The 22,438-nt window shown below is 45.9% G+C and overlaps 1 protein-coding gene across 2 annotated transcripts in view; it reads right to left on the bottom strand.

The window, feature by feature from the left end:
* The window catches only part of LOC117607957 (uncharacterized), a 69,037-nt gene extending 46,599 nt beyond the window's left edge, over positions 1-22,438 (bottom strand). For both annotated transcript variants that reach the window (XM_034332271.2, XM_034332272.2), the window contains exon 1: positions 1-22,438. This exon is cut by the window's left edge and continues 8,740 nt beyond it. The gene's annotated coding sequence lies outside the window, so the exon portion shown is untranslated.

Below are 22,438 nucleotides of genomic sequence, written 5' to 3'. Positions count from 1 at the left end.
TAACCAATGGCGTGCCTCGACGCATCAACGCCCCTAAATACTTTTGCCGAAAAGTCCTCGAAAGGGTCTGCCTTTCAACGAGCACCCTCGTCTCCCATGGCGCACATTGGTCGCCATGGAATTCTCTGTGACCAATGAATCATTTCCATGGGATTTCCCCGGCCGATAAGTAACAGGTGATGGGGAACAAGTGAATTACTTGTTAAAATAATGTCAATAAAGTCGACAGAGTGTACGTTTGAAATCGAAGTTAATCGTCCTCTTTTACGAGCGCACAGAAACGATAAAATGTCCTTCCTCGGCTCTATCGAAGAACCGAAGTAGTAATAAACAGCCAAGGAAGTGATAGCGACTAATAGACACGTAAACATCTTTATTCGAGCTGGTGTACGTAAGCGAGGACATTCGTCCAATGTATTAGAAAATGTATCATATTATATTTCCTACCTTTTTAGAAAAGGGGTGAATCATTGTACAGGGATGAACAACTGTACACGTTACCCTATTAATAGTTGAAAAATGGCAAGTTAATAGTCGATATTGCCGGGTGTCTTACTAGACGTAGCTGTTTCTACTGCGACCATCAACATTTCAATACGTTCACTGGCAAAGTAGAAACGGACATCTGTAGCGAGACACATTAAAGCACTAATCGCTTAATTTCGTCAAGCATTTAAATTATCGCCTGAAAATAAGAAATGAGTCGGGTATAAAAGAAAAAGAAACGAGAGAAAAACGAGTATACATGTCAGCACGAGATTCCAACATCAAAAGGCCGGCTTACTTTCGCTTTCCTTAAACAGAAATCGTCGGCAATTATTTCGGCAATCAATTTTTTTGTCCCTCGTCCACGTGACATCGCGACAAGTGCATCAACGGGTTGTTAGCTGCTGAACGAACGGGCGTCGATCACGCCTGTCATTGGCCCGTTTCCAGGGGACATTTTCATCTGCGCGCGAGGGATCGTTGACCGTTACAGAGAGGAGATAGCGATTAAAAGCGAAGGAGAAACGGGGAGAAAGGTAACGCAACGTAATGTAAATGTGGATGCGGTTGGCGCGTGCGCCTGCAGTAGGGCAGGGCAAGACGACAGCTGTTTCAGTCCTCAGGCAACATCAGCGTTGCACCTGCCTACTTGCCTGCCTGCCTGCCTGCCTGCTTGCTTACTTGCTTGCTTGTCTGTTCGTCTGCCCGCTTGCCTGCTTGCCTGCCCGCTAACCTATAACAACCACTATCCACCTACCAACCACTCGCAGACTCGAGTAGCTTTTATTAGCTCACTGATCTACCGGCTTTTATCGCCGAACCTCATGGCTATCCGCGAGTAGATCGTTTAATACTCGTTGTAAGGTAACTTCGAAGGTTTATGAATGGAACTGGTATCGTGGTACCAGAAGATCGAGATATTATTGGTTACTCTACTAGCATTTTATTCCACGGATCACACGGATCGCATTCGAGTCTGAGAAACGTAGCTAGTGAATTGTAAAGCGAACGAGACGGTACAGTTAGCTCTAAACAACAAGGCTCGTTGTTGCTCCCGCATATAATACGAGATGCGCGCATGCCATATAATATGAGAAAATACCTCGTTACTTAGATTCCGGTAATAGAGACACGCCGATGCCGGTACGTAATAAGTAGCCTAACCTTTAATAAGAAACGAGCGAATCGGAAAAAAGCGAGTAACAAACCAGGCGATAAGTTTTATAGTGATTGACTATCGGAGGATTCTAGCAGACCGGTTAACGATATTTCACACCGGTGAGCGACATTAATTTTCTCTTCCACTTTGATCCGACTGACCCGTTGACCAAGAATCGACGGATTGATTGGCCAAGAGACTTCCGTTACCGCAATGAAGTAGGCCTAGCAGCGACAGCGTTTGCCTTCTAAGTCGCGATTCTTATTAACCAGTTCCCCTCCTCATGTAAATTCATCGTTTAAACAGTATTATAATAATATATAGTACAATAGAATAATGATCGAAGAAAGAAATTTGTTAAAATTCCATAGGTATAGAAGATACGAGGAGATCGAAGATAGATTGGTTTTTAAATCCCGTTAGTTTTCGTCTACAACGCCTTGTTTATCGGCGATGAGGCGAGGCGTCGTGACGCGTGCCACGCTTGCTTATGCGGGCGCCGACGTTCGACGACGCATCGGATATATTAGGCGTCGTCAACGAACTATGCGTGCAGGCAGGACCGAAAATAAACTGTTAACGTTCTTAACACGTGCTCGCGTGGCTGTCTTACAAATCGCATGCGGGGTACGAACGTTCGCTGAAATTTATTGCCACCAGATAGAATCGTGGATGGTCAGCTTGCCGATTATTCGGCTCACCGTGGCAATCATTGAAACCACAATATTTGAACAATTTTTAACGAAAAATAGTTATTTTTCATATCCGTTAACATCTTGATTAAACGAATTCTGTCTGAGCTGACAAATAACCGGCTAAAGAAGGCATCGGTGAAACTGAATTCAGATAATCAAGTTTAATGACGATTGATTAAAAATGAAAACCTTGATAGGATAGGAGAGAGTCGCGATCGGTACGTTACGATAATTAAGACTTGCATTCGCGTGCAATAATTTACATTTAAATAAGCTTCGCAAAGAAGAACGAGAAAAAAAGAGAGAATATAAGAAGGGTGGGTGCAGCTTGAATGAAGCTGCACCCACCACGATAAAGCGATGACAGATGTTGCAGCCACATTAGATAATTAATCTGGCGAAGAGAGTGGATCCCGAACGACGGGCGTAGAGGGATGATTATCGACTCTGTTTAGTCCTATTAGCTCGTTCGCTCAGGATGGGGGCGAATTTAACCTTCCGACTTCTCGTGCCCTTTCGAACCCCTGTGATTTCGGTTTACCCGGTGGATAAATGAATTTAATCATCGAGAAGCCTGCGAAGAGTAAACAGCAGGAAATGGAAAGGGATGAACGTGTCTCTTCTATATTCGTATACTATGGACCAAACAGAGGATAGATGTTTTTCGAATTTTTTTCTTCCTCAACCCTTGAAAAAAGGCTGTTTCGCGAGAACAAACGAGCATGGTCCCACGAACCCGAACTATTATGGGGAGGAAGATCGATTCCTGGGAAGGGAATTAGAGGAAAAAGTCAACGATCGATCGAAAGCGAGTAGAAGGGGCCGTTTAGGAAACGGTGAGAAAGAAGGATGAATAGGTCCACCTACATGCGATCTGGGAAGAAGGATAAACAAGCGATCTCTCCCCTTGACGGGGTAAAAAAAGGAAGGAGAAAAGAAACTTCCTCGGCCGGTTTCTCGACTCTCGGAGCGAAGTCGAAGGGCCTTTGGTAGCGTGGTGCCACGCACCCTGACATTATCTGCCGGTTTATTATATAGGTACCTGGTGGCACGCGCCCGCTCGGCAACAGCTGCTCTTGTGCCCGAACACCGGAGCTGGATGAATAAAGTGAGAGGCACACCTTGCTGCAGACGCGTGCCGGCAGCCTTCAAGATGTGAATACCGAGATCCTTCGTGTGTCTGGCCGTTGCCCTCCTTGCCTTCTATCTTCGCCAATCGGACCCGGTGAAATTTCCACCTCGTGTAGCCCGACTCGGAAATTGCCTCTTTCTTCCGGAAGTTGAACACTTTTCTTTCAACGATTATCATTCACAGTTTCCCGTACTACTAACTTTTATCTAAAGTCAACGGAAAATTTGTCGGATCGATATCGTAAGAATCGATCACTATTGCTACTAATCACCTACCAAATAGTTCTCTCCTCCAGAACGCGTATGTCCAGCATTGCTTTCCGAAGAACGAATCTTACAGACATTCGAGTATCCATTATCGATATCGATTCTCTATCGTTCTCTGCCAGATGTTTCTTGATCGATCATAACACCGAACCTTTGATCAATCTGCTTAATCGATCTCGGATTTATCTGCAGCTCACGGCTGGAAAATTTTCAGACTGATAGCACGAACGGTATATATCAGTTCCGAGATATTTCAGATTTCTTCTTAAAAGATAGAATATACAATCTTTTAAAAATTTCTTTTTTTTTATATCTATCATTTTCCGCTCTGGCATGTTATAAATGATAACAATGCACTGTAGGTAGCGATTGCATAATTAGGAGACGCGGCGCGAAAGACAATAAAAAGTGGAAACGAGGGATGTCAAGATGGATAGGTTGCATCTGCGAACGCGATATAACGTCGCGACGACCATCTTGCAGATGCGGGGACCTGCGTTGCGCTTGTGTTGTAAGTCAGCTCTCTCGAGTTGTATATATCGCGGTATTCATCCCGTTGCATGAAGGGTAGCACCTGCCAGCTGAGCCAACAATGCTTGCTCGGATGAAGATCCTTGCGTAAAATTTTTTTATCACCGTTGCACCAGGAGACGAAGAAGCAGGCGTCCGAGCGGCCTAACTTCTTCTCGTGCAGACTCATCGGCGTTCTCTTAACCCAGATACGTCCGCAGATATTTTCAGACAATTTTTCACTTTTACTTTCCCATCGGCGTCCCAATGTCGGATCTCTTTGGTCTTTCAAATATTCAACCCTTTAACGTCTTACGCGGTTGACCTTCCGAACCGCGTTTTCTTCGCGCAACATCAAGTTCTGCTCGAGCGAAGAGATAAAGATCGCATCTCTCATCTGTTCCTTTCATGGGCTGCGAAGGTCCGTTTAAATTCATGGATGTCACCTGCTGCTTCAAGAACGATCGGTGCTGCCTTTTAGTTGGGCCGCTCGCAATGCACAACGAGATGCATATCGGCGACAAGATATCTTAGTTTCCATTCGCCATGAGTTTCCCACCGATGGCGCTCGTGATCACACATTTTCCAGTCGTGATAATATTCTTGATATACCGCCGAGTTAATTGAAACGATCGGCAACTTTCTCGCGTACCTACTTCAAAAAGGTTTATAATATCCGGCTTAATGAAATCAGCTTACAAGTTTGTATCAATTATACGTGATAAATTACACGAGGAGTAAGGCTGATCGCTTCGAGCATCTCGCGCGTGTTTATTCTTTCTTTTTTTTTTTAAGGCAACCCATATGCGTCCACATCTTTGGCCGCCGCGGTGCGGCGGATGGAACTGACAATAACCTACTGATCGAAGGCAGCTGGACCTTCCTCGAGTCATCTGCCCGTGTAGCTCGCGATGCGATAACTATTCCCCCTTCTCGCCACGACCGCATTAATGGATATTTATTATCGTCATCGAAGGTATGGGTACTCAGAAGACAGCTGACTCTGAGAAGAGTACCGAGCGGATGATGCGAACGAACCACCTTACGATACGCTCCTTCATTTTTTTAAAAATTTATTTTACCGAAATTCAATTCTATCGGTTCGTTTAAGAAATAAACAATCCACGGTCCACTCCAACAAATTGGACCGGCATGAAAACGATTATCCTGGACGAGCAATTAATACACTACCCCGGCCACCAGATACCTACACGGCAAATATTTGATACAACGATGAAAATGACAAGCTGGACGCGGTGGAAGAGTGCAATTCTATCCAGGGGACCGAGTTTCGTGTCGAGACGGTGGTTTTGGCACGCGCCTGCCACCGAAACCGAGTGTGGGAAGTGCACACATACAGGGACAGAAAGGGGAGCGGAGATGACGGCATTACATCGTGCGGAAAGGCGGGAAATGTTCTAATAACGGGCTACGATGATCAGATAGGAAATTGTATAGGGGAGAGGCAAAATGCCAGACTGTTAAAATGTCAGAACAGCATCCCTCTAATAGGCCGGTACCACTCGGCCGCCGACCTATTGTCCCTGTATATAGTTCATCATGTTACTTTGTCACGGTTTAGAGTCATCTTTTTTTTTCAGAGGGGAGATACAAACGAAAAGGTTTCCCTAATTTTTTTTTTTTCCCATCACCGGTATGATATAAGACTACGGAACACGTTGAATAGTTCAATTATTTATGAAGAAAGTATTTGCTTTCCCAAAATGAATAATTCAATCGCGAGGAAAGTTAGAATCCAGGAAAAGGAAAAATTATTGATCTCGGTACGCGTACGGAGGTAACGTTTTCCAAGCTTATCGAGTTACAACGATGCTCGTTGCGTGCGAGTTACAAGATGATTCCACTGTTTTGACTCGTGCAAACCGAGGTGGTACGCGCACGAACACCTTGATGAAACTTAGAAATCTTTGTTTTCGAGCTCGTTCAGGCCGCGTTCTGTCACGGTTCGAAGATGCTTTTTAATTTCAAGAGGAGAGAAAACCTAGGGGGCTTACGAGCATTCGCTCTGTCCGCGGCAAAAGTGTTCCTTTGTTCTTTCTGCTACGTTGCTGTACCGTGAAACGGTAACTTTCCTCGATGACGAGACGTCCAAACGATTATACAATATCAGAAACAAAGATTTTCCTTTTCTCGAAGATACCATTAATCCACGGTAACGAGATCATCTCCAAATTTGAAAGAGTTAGCTCCAGTTCTCTAGCTAGTTTCAAGGTGTTCCAAGAGCGAGACACACACATTCGAGTGTCACATTTTTCTTCCTGCGTGTAGGTGACCACCCACACTATCGCACAGTGTATCGAAACGAAGCGTGCAGCTATCGGCGTGCAAACGTGTCCACTGGTTGGTCGATAACGGGTAGAGACGCAGACTGTAGGATGTTCATCGGACACCGTATATCCTGTTATTCGGCCTACTACAGTTCGAGTCGCGAAAAAAGAAAAGAACGATGAAGAAGATGAGCTGCGCCGAGCGCGGACCGTGGACTCGCGTTAGCCCCCCGTATCAACTGGGAAGACGTTAAAATTGTCAAACTCTGAAAGACGTATCAGAAGACATCGGAAAATGCCACAGATGAGGAGGCAACATCGACAAGAAGCATTCTTAGAATCACAATATTGCTTATTACAGTTATCCGTTCGAAGGGTAATTAAAGGCAGCCTATCAGCTCCGTGAGATCGAAATCACAATACGAGCTTCTGTGTTCAGGTATGCAGAGTTGTATGAGCCTAAGGTATTGTCGATGAGTCAGACAACAACGTGGAATGTCGTTAATGAGTCGTGCCGGTCACGAGTCGAAACGCGGAGTCTTCGTGGCATCGCAGCTTTACTTACAAAAATGATTTTTCGTCAACGTTCTATGGAGTCGAACGCCATAGAAATTCGGTCAATTTATCGCGGCATATTTGAAACGAGAAAACGACACCGCCCCCGCACAGATTGCAGGACTCCCCGGTAAGGCATCGTGCAATTAAATTTCCGCATGCAAGCCCGGGAATGACACAGTGCAACCGAATGAATTGCACGAAACGTTTAAATGGCGACCTATCCTCGTATGTCCGGCGTCGAATTAGGGAAAAACATATTTCCTTCGGAGACTGATTACGACGCGACGCGGTCTCGGATCTCGGATGTGGTAGCGTCATGCGAGATCCCTGTAATCAAAGACAGAACGGAGAACGCGGCCTGGTACCTTGAATTCGCGTGTTCGCGAATCGTGGGAACTGGTGTAGTATCTTTCAAGAGCGTGGGTTAGCAGTATTAGTGTTTATTCAACAGGCGGAACAATGGAGAGGACTGTCGGTGGCCGTTACGCATTGCTGCTTCCAAGATCATCAGCAGCCTCTGCTACTGTTCTAAAGTGTACCTTTGTCACTTTCCGATGACTAACGGCATCTATTTAAATCCTTCCCCTCGCTTCCCTGCCCGCCGATCGTCGCTAATGAAATCAGAATTGTGTGTACAAAGGATTACGTGATCACGAGACAGAGGAAGAGACGCTGGATCCTCGACGATCGTTATCGCGACGAGAACTAACAACGGATATTTCCAAGAATACGAATAACGTTTAGAAAATTTCAACGATTTGCAAGAATTAATTCAACGGTTACCATAGGTTCCCTACCGAACAATGCGTAGCCACAGCTCGACGCGAATTACCAAACCGGGTAAAATGGCTAAACCAAAAAGACGCGCGCGTAGAGAAGGGAGTTTCGCAACGAGCCCGCTAATTTCCCATTCGATAAGACCTTAAGAGCAGTTTTCAACGACGCCCAGTTACGCAAATGCCAATTGGTCCCTCGGTACATCCGAGGCTAGCCTCGATTCCCGTTCCCGTCGTCATCTCGCGGCCGAACAATGGACACGATTACGAGGACGATGGTCTTTCCAGACAATCGGTCGCGGTGGATTTCTCAGGTGAGCGCCAACGTTAACGCAATTTCCATGAAAGGTGTGTACTCGACGGAAGACAGCTCGTGGAGCTGGCGAGGTCCCCGGTTATTGATCGGCTGGCTGGTTGGCTGGCTGGCTGGCTGACTGGCTGGTTGATTTTACTCCCAGCACGAGGAGGACCATATTGGATGTGCTATGGATAATGGTCGCCTATACCTACGTACTGTACACCCACACCTGCTCGTCGAAACTACACGTATAGCTATCGTGGGTGCACGTGAAGTAACGGCGCAGATACCGATTTAAACTCGGCTGCAGGGGATCGACTCGGTCGACGTAATATTACGTTCTGAAAAATTTGGGAACCACTCGACCGTCCGTTTCTGCGGCGGAACGGGCTTATGTTCTTATTCTCTTAGCGAAGATTAGGTCTCGTTTCGTAGGGTTTCGATTGCTCTGGAAGCTGATGCGGTGACCAATGGCTTCGTTTGGGAGATTCGAACTGACGATGAACTACTTGTATATATTTCGAAGAAGGAAACGAATGTCTGTTTTATCGATGATCGTAGAAAAAAAAAAAAAAAAAGAAATATTTGCAGGCTCGCGTAGTAGGAAACGTGACAAAGGAGGACTCGAAAGTTCGCCAGTGTGGCGACGAGGATCCGAGGTAGGTGGTTTCGTAGCCTGGCAACCTGGGCTAGTTCCAGCCGTAACCACACCCTCGATTGACCAATTTATTACTCATCCAACGAGCCGTCGTCGTCGTCGGCTACTGTCTGCCGCAGTGTGTGCTTCTGATCCTGGATAACCATCGTTTCCATCCTCTTCCTACCTTTCGATTAACGTTTGATAATTCTCCCTCTGGTCGGATCGATAATAATTTTCGAAGAAATCCGAAATGTTCCTTTGAAAATTCATCCAATCCAGTGATTAACTTAAGATCATCAACGCAAACAGTCCGATCGTTGAGAGTAGAATTTCGACTGACACGAGGATGATTCGATGGTGGTAATAACCATCTGGCCTACCCTGTCGTCGGGGGGGGGAGCAGATTCGTGACGTGGGCGGAGGTACGAATGCGAGAACTTGCGAGGAAGCCTTAATGATCGAGCGTTCGCTTCTTCCACGAACCCGGGGAATCTGATTCAAGGGGGAGAAAGAGGTGGCCGCGTGGGTGGACGGGTGGCCCGTAGGCTAAAGTCAGATCTCCAAGGTTTCATAGGTGTGTTGGCTACAAACGGTTGCTAAGCTACCGCTAGGGAGGCAACCGGTCAATACCTCGCCTCTGCTGTTGCCGCCTTTACCTCCGCATGAGCTAAAACGTCACCGGTGGAGAGTTGCTCTCCACCTGTCCCACCCTTCCTACCGACCCTCCCCGACCGACCGCGACGCCAGCAGCAGTAGCACCAGCACACCATCCCCTCCGAACCCAGTCACGCCACCGCCATCCACCCGTTTCGTTCTTCTTTTTTTCTGACAACCACCGCCGGACACCAACCCCTCCGATACGTTTCACGTTATCTCCTTTGCTCTACGATTTTCCTATGCTACTTGATTCCAGCACGACTACTTCCTATGAATTAACTGGAATTAATTGAACGGCGGGAACATCCTAAAATCTTCGATTCTTTTTCTCTCAACCTGTATATTTTCAAAGTAAACATTGACGTTGCATGTTCCCATCATGGATGAAAGTTTCACGAACGTCGCTTAGACCATGAATAAATAACGGCTCTCGACAATTAGATACCACGTCCTCGCGAGTTTCATCCTTGAATGAACTACGTTACGTGTAGTACTCGAGATCGTTCGAAGGAATCGATGCAGATCGTCGTAGAATTTCTATTTCTACCCGTGTTCACGCGTGTTCCTTTCCTGGCGTCCTAGCCAGCCACCCATTTCCGGGAACCGCAGCCACGGGACATCCCCGCGCCCCGTGAAGCCCCAGGGACGAGCGAAAGGGTGCTCTATTTCTCTCCCTCTCGTTGTGCTCTGCACCACCCGCAAACACGCAACTCTTTTCTCTCCGTGTGTATACGTGAGCGTTGATGTTGATGCATCCCCTGGCCGATGGCGGTCGAACACTCTCTTGCGGCCGCTTCCTCTACGCCATTTTTCGAGCCCGATGACAACGTTACTTTCGAACGAAGCCTTCCTTTCGATGCTAAAAGGTCGCCTCCATTACCAGGAATACTCCCTGCATGACCGAGTGTGTATTTCGTTGCGGTTCTTTGCGGTTTTGCCTCCGCCTCCCGTATCCACTGCCGTATATTTCCTGGCATTCGATATTTTTATATCGATTCGTGACAGAGAAAAGTTATTAGGAGAATTTTCTGAGAACGTTTGGGGTATCCGTTAATGGGTCGTTTGCGAGCTAAGCGTTATTGCTTTCACAGCGTTCATTAGAAGCTCTTTAACTCGTATCGTCTTAACATTTCGGCTAGGAAGCTTGATTGTTCCTCCTAACGAGTTGATTTTATCAGAAAATCGTCTGGATGCATAATCATTCGCTGTTAACCTCTCGTAAGAGGATTCTAGATTACTGTTATTATTTAGATTTCTAATGACTTCATCACTTTCGAATTTTACCTTTCGTAGGTTTGAACGTAGGAACATTTAGTACGACGCTGGATAAAGATGTACATAGACTCGGTGAAGCATCTTGCGGAGTCGGGTAATCTAGCCTCGGGCAAGTCGATTCCTCAGTTTCAGCCGCGTGCACATCCTCTCCACAGTCTGGTTGCTCACCTGCGTTCACCTGTCTTCCGCTCACTTTCCTTACCCCAACGTGGGCGATGCTGAACGCGTACGAACCACTTTGTGGCGACCATTTAAACATCACTCCGTTTCTCAACCTTCTTCAGCTCCCACATTAACGATTAGACAGACGCGATTGCGCCATCGAGGGGAGTATTCTTTCCCCGTTCGTCGTATATGGAGATTTTTCTTCTGTACGCGCTGAAATTACCCGTAACGTAACCATTCCTTTCCGCTACACGGAATCGTTTCGCATTTGAAAAATGAAAAAAAAAAAAAATTCGACGATTGAAAATATATATCAAGCGAGCCGGGTTTCTCGCTTCGTGTCTCACATTCGCGCCCTAAAGTGCTAACATAAAATACACGATTAATCATCATCACCCTGTACACCGGTTGCTCTTGAACAAACGTATCTCTCGACGAATCAGCAATTGCAACATCGTTTGAAAATGATCGCTCGAAATGGCTGACGGCAGAAACGAGAAGTCCATCCAAGGCCCGAGTAACCAACGCGCGCTATGTTGCATTGAATGTTAATTAATGAGAAATGCGATCGACGTGGTTCGTTTCGGAAGAAATCGAGAATATAGAAAGTAAGCGGCAGACGGAACGAAGAATCGACGTTACTACTTGCCGGCTTGGAAATTGTAAGGCAAAGGTGTCTGTGAAGCGGAGGCTAGGAAACTTTTGTCTTTCCTCAGCCATCGTTTAGAGTTCAATGTTCTCGGATGCTATCACGCGATTCAGACGCCATCGTTCTATACCGAGTTTCCGTGAAAAACCGAACTCGATAGGCCGTTCGATTATTTATGTATACCCGGTATAGATCTTCTGTTACCATTTTCGCGCTCCAACCGTTCGTGGGAGGTAACGGATAGTTGGTAAATTCATCGAGTGTCTAATAATTAATTCTACAATTTGATCTAATGTCCGAATAAAAGAGGACGTTGGTGTCAAACGGTCGGAAGGCAACATTTCCATAACTTCTCAGCGAACGCACGAATGCGTTAAGTCGGTTATCTCGCCACGAGAATTGATCAAGATTAGAATTCCCACATCCGGAAGCGTTTCTTATAAAGTTTCCCTCTTTCCTTCATCTTCCGCGACCGTTCCACAACCTGCTGTACTCTCAGCGATGCATCCATGCACTTTCTTTCGTCTTTGTTCCTTTACCGATCATTCAAATTTTGTAATGAAAATTATTCTACGCTCGTCGTTTCTGATATCGATATAAAATCAGGTGAAATTTTCGAAGAGAACGTCGAAGAATTTCAAGCGCGACACGGTTAGCGCGCGATGAATATCTTCCGTGGAGAAGTTATGCTTCTCGTTTTATCAACTTGCCTTTTGTGATACGCGATCTGCTATATTTGCACCGGTGTCATCGAAGCAAGTTGTCGCCGTTATAATACGAGAACGCTTCTTGGAAAACGGATGCGGCGCTAATATTTCCGTGCCACGTGTAACAGGGAACGCGAAACGTTCGAAAAATCGCCAAACCCGCGAAATTTTCTCTAGAACACCGACAGATGTGCACGGTCACTCCTTTTTTGTATCGTACTCTTGCACGCTTCGACTATCCTCGCAGACATCAACGCATTTTCGTAATTACAAAAATTAACATACGTATGTATAACGCAACCTTGACGTTTCATTAACAACTGTGACCGAGCGAAATTTTATTAAACAACTAAAAAGGGCTTTACGATATTAATGTTAAGTTTTGCAATTGTTTGAACGGATTCAAACAAGACACCCTGTAAATGCAATAAATCGTTCAATTATGTAACGTTCAATAATCGAGTGGAAAGGCCAGAATTACTGATCCGACGCAATTAAAATAATGTCCCCGTATTTCGTCGCACCTTTAAAATAGGTAACAAATGAATGGCAATTAATGTAAAGAGTAATAAACGACGCGACGTCCACGGTAATTGCCGTCTGAATCGTCCATAAATTCGTCGGCTGTCTAACATGCAAAGTTACAGTGTAACCACGCGCAAGTATAGCGTGAAATTTGGCAAAATGTTGCAGAGAAGTGTGAATTATTGGCGAAAGTAGTGGTTGAAAATGCATTTGTTAATCGATCGGCATGGCAACCTGCACCTTCGCTTCTGCTGCATAATTTCATTCCATAATTTTCAACGAAATTTATTCTCCAATCGCCTTCGCGCTCCCGTTTTACTCAAATATTGTATCACCGTGATCTTACAATGACGCACGACTTCCTATAAGCGGACGTAAGTAAGAGGGCATAAAAAATGCAAAGCGTCGGAATAAAGGTGGGTATTCTTCTTAATGCAGTATAATCCTTGGTATGGATAATTAAGGGAGGAATCGAGGGGAGAACCGGTGTGGAATTGACGGTAAACATCCTCCACCGTTGCATCGAGTTTTCGATCATAACAGCCACGATTTTCATTGTTCATCGAGCATAAATCGTGGTCGCGTTCGGTCGCCGAATTAAAATGCATATGTATTCGATCGTTCTAGCCGGCTGATACGCTCCCGAGATCGAATAAACAAACGGCCTGATTATGCGTCGGATGACCCTTGATTACTGACCTTTTCACCTATACCGTCCACGCGTGAATTATTCATCCTCTTTAACGGCCATCCTAAAAACTCATCAACGGACCTCGTCCAAGTCTTCTCGAAGCGTCGAGTTAATGAATACGAAAGAAAAGAGGGGCGGGAAGAAACGCGTTTCCTTTACAGCGTTTGGAAACGAGGGAACGCGATGGAATTCAGAAAACTTCGATCGAACGGACGCTTGGCAACGTTAAAAAGTCAATTGTTAAGTCGCGACAGGTGATGCAAGCGCTTGGGAAAGTGTTTGAAGCCTTAGAAGCTGAGTTACGAACTCGGTGCAGCGACTTTATTCCACTCTTCCCGACGAGAGAGTTACAAGATATTCCCTTTGATATTTCTACAGTTCCTCTGAACGTCGAATCATCTAGATTTTCCCTCGTGCTAAACTCATTCCAAAGTGAAATGAAACTTCCAGCCGTGAAACGTTTCCATTTATCTCCTTGAAATTGATCCTATCGAGACTGGTAAGGGTGAAGGTAACGAGACCCATATTTTCTGTAGATCTAAGAAATTTTCGCGAAGCAGGCGAAGCATAGGATTCGCAGATGCGTTTCTCGTCCAGATGTATCCACGTCCGTGGAGATAGGCGCGCATTAAACCCCGCACACACGTGCAAACCGGTGTGTAGGTCCACCTGAGCGAGCAGACGAGTGAGTGAGCACGGAGGAGAAGGTGTCTCACATGGGTGCCTCTGTTCCCTGCAACACGAGTCCCACAGATGGGGGAGACATCCGGGCAGCTGACGTTCAAATGAAACTGACTGACTGACTTCGGCTTAACCGACTCCACATCCTCCTTCGATTAAGGAGAACTACGTCCGGAGAAGTTGGAGAACGGAGGATGAGAAGTTTATATTCCATCAAATTCCGTCTTTTCCCTCTCCCCCACTCGGATCGTAACAACCTGTACGTCTGTCTGTCTGTTTGTCCCTTCATCGGTTCTAACACGCTACCTCGTTCCTTCTTCATTGTTTCTCGAGACCTTTCCTCCTCGACGACGGATTCGGAATCGAGAATCGAGCTAGGATTACGTATCCCTGAATGTCCACGGTTAAATTGAAGCCGATTCACATGCATATGTATGCGCGCTGAATTTTCCTGCCTCTCTTTTAACCGCCACGAACGCACGACTGGCGGAGGAAAGATTATCTGCTTACGAAATGAGAATCGAGACCGTTTTCGGGATCGGCTCGCCGGACGGCCAGGCGGAATTTAAAACGTGTCAGGGCGTGAGAAGAGCGTAGAAAGTGAATCGTGAGAAGTAACCGTGACGAATCATGGAAATGTTACGGTTCCCTGTTAGTTTTGCCCGTAATAATAAATAGCACGATATCCGTGCGCCGTTTCTTTTTAACGTTATTCGTTTAACCCTTACGAAGGATTAACAGGGACATTTCAATTTAACTTGCCGCGTTTCGAGTAGATAATTTGTTGAACGAAGATGATCCATCGATCTGTCGTGTTATACGTGCCAAAATACGCGCGCTTATCAGCTCGATTCGATAAGATTGCGTGATATAGGTACATACGCAAAGGCATGCGAACGTGCCACGCAATAGCTTGCCTCCTATTAATTCAGTTGTTACAAGCTGCCTCCCCCCTTGTCATAGGACGATTAGTAAGATATGATTGAGCACATGCCTCCCTGGATCAACTATCGATAGGTAACCTTGCCCCGACGCCGCCACCTTTATCTTCCTATCTACGTTGATTATATTAAAGCGTTATAAGGCGCGTATGACGTATCGTCGATCGTCGTACACTTCGCGAAGCAATAATAAGGTAAGAAGGGACGTTTCAACATCCGCAGATCGTCGGTGATCTACTCTGAAAATTTCCAATGACATTTCGCGATTCCGATGATAAGGCGAATAGAAGCCGCGCCCTCGAAACACTCGGCTCGTACCGAGATAATCCCTACGTGGTTGTTCACGGTGACCAATTTCAACGTATTATATGTACCGGGTTCGTAGGCCAGGTTACCGAGTAGAACGAGATGGAGTACGGCATTTGCGAGCACGAGGGGGAAACAGAAGGAAGGAGAGGCAGGAAAGAAAGAAAAAAAGAGAAGAGAAGAGAGAGAGAGAAAGAGAGAGAAAGGAGAGATAATGTACCCCAGGGACGGGGAGTAGCCCATGAAACGACGAAGAGGGCTTCGATAAGAGCTGAGCGGTGGCGAGCAACGGAGGGGCGCCGACCGGGAGAGACAACTGGAGAACAAGGGAGAGACGGGGAGTGTACGGATAAGAGGAAGCGTGGGCACTCAGGTGTGACTCTCCCGCGGGTTCTCCTGCCTCTCCTTGCCAGCAGCAACAGATACGCGGACCTTGGTCTCCCCGTGCGCCTCCGGAAGTGCTCTTTATCTCTGTCGGTCTGTCCCCTCGCCCGTACCAGCGTGCGTGCGTGCGTGCGGTGCCTGCCTGCCTGCCTGCCTGCCTGCATGCGTGCGTGCATACGTCTACCTCTCTTGCTACAGGGTCTGCACCAACACCGGGGCCACGTATGGCCGCTCGATTAACCGAAATTTCGATCGTACGAATTCGTATCGACCAAACCTTCCGATCCCTCCGACGAATTTCCTGCTTTTGCCCGGCTGCACACGTGCCACTGGGGTTACATCCGAGTTCTTTCTCCATGGTACGAGTACCATCGATTACTTTCCGAAACTAACCGATTTATCATTCGCATTGAGAAAACGTTTCCTCAATTTTAACCCTCGAACAAAATTAATTTCCAAAAAAAATGAAAATATCGAAGAAGTTTCAGAAGAAGATAGCGTTCCGAGGAGAATCTATCGTACGGTCGTCGCTGCTCCCAATGCGTGGCGTGTCGCACTCTCGGGCAAGAAAAGAAGCGCAAAGGGGACACGAAACTCGGTGAAATTCGCATTACGTATTACATAGCGATGAATCCGATGCGTCTTCGAAAGGTAACGCGCCGCGTGCAGGTGTACGGGGTAACCGATTGATCGACGGTTACACGATTAGACGCGTTTCACGCATTTATTTACACGCGAGACTAATTGTAAGTAAGCCGGTGCTACGTGAACGTTCGAAAGCTGGATTTCCTTGAATTTCGTAAAAGCCCCCTTACTTCATTGATCGCTCCTACGCCGATACAGGTGTCTACCATCGGGAAAGGGAAATTGAGAAAACGGAAAGAACACGTTTCTGGGAGAAACGAAAGGGCAACAGAGAGATGGATTAGTGGTGCGGAATAGTTGGTCTGGTGGGGTTTAATCGGATGAAGAGACTTTCGCACAAAATCTACGGTTAATTTCGTTACTTGAAGTGATATTTTTCTTATCGATGAAACTACTTCGAACAAATGTAAACTGATCCTTTTTCACGAGTGACTTGTTATAAAATACACGAACAAATTTTCCATTTAAAGGAAAAAGATCGCATGCACGATGCGGATGGCTGGAAAATTATTCAGCTTTCAACGGATAAACGCGATGAAGGCTGAGGTAAGCGGGTCGAAAGAGGGAAGATAGAATCGCGGGAAGCGGGGCGTTTTTTTTTTCCCCCCCGAGAGAGAGAACGTTTTTTCCGCTCGAGGAGAAGAGGAAGCGGAGCAAAAGACGAGGAGGAGACAGACGGAGAAGAGATGCCAGAGAAGCAATGCTAATTCCTAGCTCGCAGTTGGGAGAACCAGAGAGGTTTCCCACCTTCTACGGTTTCCCTCTTCTAGACGGCACGACGGCCACTCGTCTGCCGAACGTTCGTTCGAGATGATAATCATTTCCTTACCGATCGCTCCGTTAAATCGATCTTAACTATTCACCGTCAACGTAATTCCTTACGTCGAACGATAGATAAGCACGAACACCTTTTATTCGAAACTGTTTCCGTAGATTGGTAAAATTTTTCATCTGTTAAATTGTCTTCTTAAATTACTCGAGAGGTAATTAATTTTCATTGCTACAGCAAGCAAAAGCTATCTTTTGCACCTGTATTCTATTGAATCTTAAAGAAATTATTGATAACTCTCGAGTAACGCGAGCGCGCAGCGTTATCGGTCTTGTAACGCTAGGATGTAACATCAAACGAAATCGATGATGAGATAATGGACGCGGACGATACGACGTTCGGTGCTGAATATAAATCGTTTCTGAGTCAGAAGTTCGCCAATGTGTATGCACTTTGGTAGTAACAATTTTTCAAACAATTTCGAATAAAATACATTGAAGAATTTAAGGAAAGCCCGCGACATCTGCCGGAGAGGTAGCAAAATGAGGGAAAACTTGGCTGATAAATTCGTTACCATTCTTTCTTTTTTAACAATGTTTTTTTACGAAGAATTGTTTAAAAAATCCTTGGTTGATAAAAATGAAAAATATTTTCTAGTTTCTTTGATTATGAAATCGAGGCATGGCTCCGTTACTGACACTGCAATTCACAATAATTTTCTCTGTGCCTATTTCTCGACGAGAAATATATCATTTTATATAGTCTGATTAACGTCGCAACTATTATTGGTAACCATCTCGATTCTCTGAGTAACACAGTGGTTCTCTCTCGAAATTTTCATTTCTTTTTACCAGAGAACAGATAGAAAATTAATTGGAAACACTTGGGGATCCAAAAAATTAATGGATCAATTAAGGGCCATTATTCTTGAATAATGTATTTAAAGGCTGTTATCTTAATTGAGAGATTTTTGCAAAAATTATGACGATTAACAGGTACAAATAAGGCGAGTGTGTAAAGCCAGTTCCTTCCATAGAATCGATAGAAAGTCGAAATTCCTCGAGTCGATGATCGAGAACCTCTATCCATTGTTTAGCAGTTGTCATTTCGCGGATGGTAGTCGCGAGTTACGATGGCAATACGGGAAATGCTACACTCATCCACCCTGGCCAGGCAGAACGACCGTTACATCGTGTGCTCTTAACTACTGTTCTCTCTTCTGCGTCAATGGTCAATCGTGGAAAAAGAAAAGCTACTCCAGATACCAGTAATTTTCCCGAACCGAGCGGATCGTCCGACTGAAAGACCATCGTCAGTTCTATCTTCGACAAATAAACTAAAAAAGTTAAATGAGAGAAATAATCATCTAACACCTCGATTGAATTTCGACAAATATTCAGCGATTCTTGTTGCCCTACCAGCGCCACTTCCGTTATCAACGAGGCTCGAAGAAAAAAAAGGAGCACACGTTATCTAAATACGTGCCACGGTAGATTTAGATATGTATTCGGTTCAAAAGATCGCCGGACGGAATGGCGGCTCGCAGTGATGACCGGAAGTTGTCGATACCGTAATGTTCGGGTACCAGGCGAACCGGAAGCAGCGTCCACGTGTGCTACAGAGAAAGAACGGGGAAGGGGCACGCGGAGACTGTTGCTTGTACGATGACTTTCTTAACGAACGACTCAATAAATCAATCACGTAAAAGAAACTTATGCGCAATGTTTTTCGCATATGTATGATGAGTTATTAAAGGACTCTCGGGCCAATGACGATTAAATTCGCCCGAAGAAGATGACGGTTTATGGACACCTCGTTGGATCACTGAGAACAGACGAATGGTTCCTAGGATTGGAAACGAAAATAGAACTCTCAAGTTCAACTTTAATTGTACTATTAATGCAAGGAGGTGATGGATCCTTTGATTGTACCATTGGAAAATGTACTCTCCAAGGTCACGATGATCTTCGTGTTTTCCCGATTGAGAAAGCTCAATAAAGCGTGGCGCGGAGCGGAGCGTAGAGGCGATCACGATCTCACCGCATCTAAAATCACCCGGCGGTCCTCGTGATTGTATTAATTCACTTGACAGAATACAGAATACGGGACGCAGAGTGTATACAGATGCGGGAGAGCGTACCACCGTGTGGATGTGGATGTATTGTCTTCTCGGCTCCTTTCTCGCATTAGCATAAGAATTCAGCGTGTACATGATCCGGGTATCAATGCCCGTCCCGGTGAATCAAGACTTAAATCTTGCACCATGATCACCGCGACGCTCGAATGGTGAAATATCGTCATCGACGATTGAAACCTGGGACACGTTGACCCGACGGGACACGGGACCCGGGAACCTAACGGGGAAACGACCAATGCTTTTCTCGGAACGGCGAACCTAGTCGCAAAACGTTTCCAAGAAACTGATACATCTTTTGTCGCGTCTCTTCGTCTTCGATCTTCAGAGGGATGAAAGGGGTATCATTTGGAAAATTTCTGTTCTATCGTGTACTCGCTCGAACCTAACCCTTTTTATTTCATATTTCCATAAATTCGACATCGTTGGAGTTTGTTCGACATTCGACAAGTTTGAGAGTTACGATAGACCTAGGCTACATTGTTTAAGGGTTAATGTCGCTAGACTATTCGCAAACAACTCTGTCTAGAAGAAAAGTAAAATTCTGAACTTCCTGACCCAGCAGTCGACCCCTGGAGTCTGCGTTACGAAGATAAATTCCCGAAGAAAGGACAAGAATCACGTAGAATCGCGATAAATTAAAACGTCCAGTTGAATATCGCATAAATTTCACTTCTCGCGTACCGATAAATCCTTGCATCTCCATGATGCGCGTAATAGATCCAACCTGTACAGACTAGATCCTCGAATACCTTAACGATCATCATCCCTTACGCGTGAAACAATGTTGCAAACAGAGAGTTGGAGATCGAGTTCCATCGAATAGCTCGTAGAAGGAGGGTAGAAAAAGAAAGCTGCGCCAAGGTGGGGTCGTTCCTCGGACGACAAGGAAGATCGAAAACGCGCGTGTCCGAGACGGGACAGCAGCACGGATGTGCAACACGGCCAACTGGAAGGATCGACTCGATCCATCCAGTGGCTCCAGTCCCAAGAACAGAAATTGTTACGTGCCCGCTTCGTCGTCGTGATTCGAATGCTCATGGGTGTATCGGCCCCGGTCATCCAGAGAGACGAGAGGAGAAGACTGAGAGAGTTCCGTGGCGTGGCTCGAGCGAACAGCTTTCCTCGACGCGTAATACATTATCCTTCATAAATATCCGGACGATTGTTAACTTGATACCAGACGTAACACAGAAATTCGATGATTTCAATGCTGGCAATATACGTACGACGATACCTAGGTCATTATTAATATTTCCGACCCTCAGCTGGTGGCGGTCACCAGTGATCGATACCACAGATTCAAGCTAATCGAATAATTAAAAATTTCAAGTAGTATTAATAGGCGGGTGTAAAGGTGGAGGGGTTGGTGATCGCGCGGGCGCTCCTCAAAGGCGATTGCCCGTCCACGCGGAAGCAGAAGCATACGCTCCCGAGGATCTATCCCTCGATCGCCTCTCACTCGCAGAACACGTACACTTCGTGTCCCCGTACACGTTCCTCTGGTGGCTCTCTTGTACGCCGGTATTTCGGTGGCGGTGTGTATGTGCCAGTTACTTCGCCACGACACGCTGTGCAACGTCCAAATTATCGGGCCGAGGAATAGGAGAGCTCGATGCTTTCGCGACGAACATTCCAATCGCTGCCTCTTCACTCGACTTTGTTCGATTCCACGTTTTCCAGGTGAAAAGTGACCTCCATCATTTCTTTGCTTGCTTTTGCCTCGCCGAGCTTTGCGCGAGTTCAACCTCCCGATAAAATTGACGATCAATCTCCCATTGGAAAAAAGGAAACAATGCTAAACGACTTCTGTAGACGGCTAATTACGTTTCCAACGAGTATCGTTGAGGATCTATTTTAAGGCCGAGTATCTCGGCTAACGTTACCGGCTTGGATGAGGCCGTTGAATACCGACAACTAGATTCCGATTTTGCGTCCGCGCGGCGTATCAATTGCCTCGATTCGATACGAATCGATTCGATTGATCGCCAAACTGGTAAGCCGCTTTATGAATGCGGCTGGCATTGTGCCGTGGGTGGGTGAGCCGAATATGGACACGGCTCGAAGATGAACGTAGCCGATCAGACGACGTCCATCGAATAAGGACGTGACGTAGTTATATCCTCGCGTATAAGGAACATTGGCTCGCTGTTAATAGTCAATATGCATTAGAGAAACAATGAGCGGATCTTCGTGCCTCACACGAAGACGACCGCAGAGGATGTTGGTCGCGAATCAACCATAAGCGAATAACACCTTCAGGAAATTTTTCGAATAAACGACTCATCGAACGACAGGAATTCCCTTTTGCGAGTTGTCTGAATTTTTGATGGTATCGATCAACGCTTCCTTGGAAATTTCTACATCAATCGAATACAATTCCCTCCTCTTGGAAGAATGTTTCACCCGTATCGATCGTTTCTATTTCTAAAATCATTCACGAAACGCCAACGATGCGATGGAAATCAAGGAAGAAGCGAAGAAACACAGATTTCGAAGGAGAGTGGAAAAAGAAAGCACCGGAGAAAGATGAAAAGGAAGAAGAACAGAGGGGCAAGAGAGAAACGATGAGGTGAGACGGATTTCGAATGCGTCGCACGGTTCGCTACGAAATCTCGGATTCTATTAACGGAGAAATTATAACGGATTGACGGACGCAAGGAGTGGATGCACAGACGGATAGACAGAACACCGCCTCCTGTCCCGAGAAAGATTTCTCTTGAATCGTAAATACCGATCAGTTGCTTGTTTTACCGGTTAAGCCTCACGTTGCATGTTAAAGTACTTCCCGGTGCAATCGCAAATTGTACCAGAGGACGGAGGCGCGGTTTATGCAACCTGCTCGACACGAAATACGCCTCTCTGTTATAGGCTCCCGATTCAGAAGAAAGTATCGACTGTGACCGGCTGTAAATGATCGATTCCCGTGCAATCGATGCGTGCAACGTCTCGAGGAAAATCGAGTATAAATCGTGGAACGCCTCCACGAGATTATTCTACCGCAACGTTTCCTAATTTTATTTCTCTCGTTTTTATACTAGTTTCCACGATCCTTCGAGCTTTCATACAGATGGACATGCGATTCAATCATGCATAAAGCG

Source organism: Osmia lignaria, chromosome 3 (assembly GCF_051020975.1).
Source record: "Osmia lignaria lignaria isolate PbOS001 chromosome 3, iyOsmLign1, whole genome shotgun sequence".
Lineage (NCBI taxonomy): Eukaryota > Metazoa > Arthropoda > Insecta > Hymenoptera > Megachilidae > Osmia > Osmia lignaria.
The sequence above is the reverse complement of the archived record's forward strand: the minus strand, read 5'-3'. Positions and strand labels throughout refer to the sequence as shown.